This window comes from Vicia villosa, linkage group LG1, assembly GCF_029867415.1.
Source record: "Vicia villosa cultivar HV-30 ecotype Madison, WI linkage group LG1, Vvil1.0, whole genome shotgun sequence".
Lineage (NCBI taxonomy): Eukaryota > Viridiplantae > Streptophyta > Magnoliopsida > Fabales > Fabaceae > Vicia > Vicia villosa.
The window spans coordinates 43,349,025-43,353,457 of NC_081180.1; positions in this window are offsets into that span (position 1 = coordinate 43,349,025).

Below are 4,433 nucleotides of genomic sequence, written 5' to 3' on the forward strand. Positions count from 1 at the left end.
GCTCTGTGGGGAGACATGGGTGTCTTGAAAGTTGCCCCCAGTATCATAGTAACTTACTACTTGGTTCAGGACACGCCACTGAGTATTGATCAAGATGTTGAATTTGGACTTGCATAGATTTGCCCCAGTTAGCAAGAACTTTGGAAAGATTCGCCTCGCGAGGACTTTATGAGATGTTCACTATGGGCGATATGCCCCCAGTAATCATAGGCTCATGACAATATCTCACGTTGATTGGGGAGTAGTTTTAGATATACTTGGATGCATGCCCCTGATTGTTCGAGCATCCATGAGAGATTCTCAGAATCTTGACTTGATTGCCCCAGATTGATTGGACGAAAACATGTCATGCCCCTTGTATACGTAAGAGACAGGGCTTCCTTGGAGTAATTTTGTCTGTCGGGATAACTTTCAATCATTAGTTGTACCCTGTGCAAATTCTTTCTGTTGCTAACATTTGAAATTATGTAGCAGAATATGTTTAATAATGTATTTATGAGATGCACTGCATACGTTTGTCTTGAGTTTGTTGAAAAACATTAAAATTGGATATGTAAAAGCATGATGTTTATAAAAACGTGATGTTTGTAAAAAAACGAAGTGTCAACTCAGCATCTGCGGTAAACCTTAAGGAGTCAGGATACCTTTTTTGTGACAGTATGCTTTCGAACTAACCATGCTTCAGTTAGGACTTTTAAGGGTTGTAACGTGGCTTGGTTCACGGTTTAAGAAACGAAGGATAAAGGCTCAAAAATTGATTGTACCCACCCCTCTTCGTGATGATCTTCGATCCTAAGCTCAGTTAATTCAACTTGTGCATTCAGGTTCCAAGAGACTTTTGGATTTGCACCTTGGATAATGATGATGGTTCACAAGCAAGGAAAGCTTTTGAGATGGCAGTCGCTTCTTCCTTTTGGCAGTCACAACATTGTGTTGTTCAGGAATTTATTGACTTCTCTTTTTTCATCTTTTTGATATCCCTAACTTTTGCCTGAACTGTCTATTTTGAGCTTACAGTCAGCGGGATGCCTTGATTTTTGCCTAAGTCATCTTTTTGATTTTTGACTTAGCAGGCTTTTCTTTGTATATATGTTTTTTCGTTTTTTTTCTTTTTGAGAGATATTGTCTGCCTTGCTTAATGATTGATGAACCATCATTGGCTTTTGATTGACGTCTCCAACATTTCTTTGATGTGTGCGAATGAACGCTTGTGATTGAAACCTTTATTGAAAGATGTACTGAATGATTCTCTTAAAATAGAATGCACAGCCAAATTAACTGAGAACTACCCTGCCCCAGGTTATGATCAAGGGTTTTAATTAGTACAAGAAAGAAACTTCTATTTCTTAGGCTCAAAGGGGTTGACGAGGGATTATCATCCTTATATCTCCACTGTTTAGGAATTGAAACAATGCCTGTACATCGTCAACATAGTCTGTTCGAAAGCATATTGTATGAGGTTGCAGTATCATTTTCGTCATCCTCCCTCAAGAGGCTTACAGCTTAGCAGGAGTTGAATCTCACAAAACATATGCAAAGTAAAGACATAATTTAAAATGAGTGATAGCGAAATAATTTATACAAGACAAGCATATGCAATGTACTGATGATGATTATTAAAACAGATAATGTCTATCATGAGTCAAATGTTTAAACAAACAGAAAGGAGACTTGCAAACGAAAGTAGATCTAATGATCCAAAAGTTTGTCCGTATAGACGTCAATCAGTCTTGTCATGACTAGGCATAGGAGCGGTGATCACCACAGGAGTTTTCAGGAGGGTTGAATTTGACCTCCCCTTCATTGTTCAGATCTGGAATCTTATTCTCCAATGTCTAGCAATTGTTTGTGTAATGTCCAGAAATGTTGGAATGGTACGCTCACCTCACATTGAGTTTATAGCCAGGAATGGAGGTGTTAGAATTCTTAGGAGGGTCCCTCATAGTAATCAATTGTATCTTCAACAGAAGTTGTAATGCTTGAGTCAGTGACACATTGATCTAGGTGAATTGACACTTAGGTGCATCTGACTTATTTCGTTGTTGTGGAACTGGTGTAGAGATTCAGAGTATCCGGGGTTCGAGCTTCCGGAATGTATGTCTGTTTGGAATGTTTCAGAAGTCTGGGGGTCAAGCTTCCGAAATGTATATCTGATTGAAATGTTTCAGAAGTCTGGGGGTCAAGCTTCCAGAATGTTCATCTGATTGGAACTTTCAGAATGTCCGGGGTTCGAGCTTCCTGAATGTTCATTTGATTGGGGTTGATTTGTTGATGGTATTTGTCTGACCAGTTGGTCGACCATATCGAGTGGGTCATCGCCTCTGATTCGGGATACTTCTGAATTTGAACATGCATGGCTAGAGGAAAATAAATCCTCTTGCCCCTTGATTGGTACTGTGTCTTTGAATTGGAAGGTACGTGGTCAGAGGGAAATAAATCCTCTTGCCCCTTGATGGGAGATCAGTCTTTGATAAGAGCACCTGAAATTGTGCGCCCTAAATTCCTAAGATCCTTGAAAGGGTTAGTTAAATCATGTTATGCTTATGATGTCATGATGTCATGGATGTTATGCGAATGCGGTTCATTAGGCATAGTGTGGGGTAGTAAGGACAAACAAGTCCTTTTAACAAAACCTGCAAGGAAACGAAGGTTAGTAGCAAACACCAACAAGTCACGCAAGTCACACAAGTCACACAGTTTTGCCTTATGGTAAGGCTTGCACGTGGTCCAGAGGTATGTACCCTTCTTCCTTTCGTTTAGTTGGTTCATCCTGTCCTAAAAAGTAACCAGGTTCTATGGTGCTCATATCCCTGATCTTTCTCGTGGGCATTGTCTCAACATAGCACTCAATCGGCCAGCCAAAAGCATCCCTTGAGTCCAATCTCAATGAGTGTAGCATCGAGTATCAACCGGCTTCAGTCAGGAATCCGAAGCCAGCCATCTCGCTACTTCTTATAAGCCAAAGTCAAGTTCAACTAAGGTTCTAAAGGCGAATTAGTGCTCATGACACCACGCGGTAGCCAAATGTCTCCTCGATCAAATTCAAGGGCCATCAGGACAAACCAAAGCGTCGCACTAACGGTGGCCACCAGTTCAACCATAACGATACATGTCGTACAGTCTCCCTGATCTCATGCCACATACTTAAGGTACACTAGATCCGGGTGTAGGACCTTTCACACAACAGAATACCCAAAACAGCCCTGCAAAAGTAAAGCAAGCAAAACAAACAATAGAAAACATTTAAGTGAATCCTAAACTTTTAAGGTAACCCCTCTTAATCGAAAAAGTCCCCAGCAGAGTCGCCAGTTCTGTAATACGGTGAACTGACTTTTTATTACTTGGAATGTCGCGGTAAGCAAGAGTCGCCACCGACTTTTATTTTATCCAAACAATATTCGGAAAGGCAAAAAGAAACAGAAAAAAACCTTTTAAAAGAAATCTAAGTTCGGGGGGTAATTTATGCAAAGGGAAGGTGTAAGGCACCCTTTGCATCCATGGTTTTCCATGGGCTCTTAATTGCTTTGCTTGCTCGTTTGTTTAGAAAATGTAGATGAAAGAGATAGGGACTTTAGCTCGTAAATGAGCCTTGCCCTTTTGAAAAATTATGAGAAAGAATATAATGAAAGTTTGAGCATTGCAAGGCAATTAGGGGCAATTACCTTAAACTCAGATGATAGGTCTCTTTTTAGCCTTTCAGAATGAAAGGGTCTATCCTTGCCATAAGAGGGCAGGAAGCCTTTCGTTTGGAGGTAGAAGGGTCATCGAAGCATCCTTTGCCATAAGACTGTCCCATGCCATAGAGGGGCAGGTAATCTAAGGCAAGGATCAGAATAAGCCATTTTTCGTTAGGCAACCAGAAGATACCTCAGCCTTTTTCCGTAGGCAACTTCCGAGGGTCGAGGTCATTTGTGTATCGAAGGCAGCATCATTTAGGGTCGTGACCTTTTTATCGAGGCAACATGGCTGAGGTATCCTCGTATTCGAGGGACTTGGCTTATTCTGCAAAAAACACAAGGCAACAGGCAACAAGGCAACAGAGAGAGGTTACCCAAAAGCGTGCGTGTGTGCACCAATCACGTGATTATATTCAATTATATTATCTTGTAAATTAGTGATTCTAAATTCAATTCATGGTTGCCACTCCCTATTTTACTAACCACGCAGATAATATAAGGCAAGAAACAGTAATATGGGGGAGGGAAATTGTAACCAGCGGATCCCTTAATAGGGTTTGACATAAGTAATAATTAAACAGAAAAATAAAAGGTTAGGGTTTAGGGTTACCCATGCTCGACGCTTTGGCAATTGACAAACCCTGAAAAGACGGGAAAAATAGGAAACGGGCATTTATGAGTGCATTATCAGTTCAGCCATAAACAGAGTTAACCCTAATCAACAAAAGTAAAAATACGAAAAAAAGGGTAAAAATA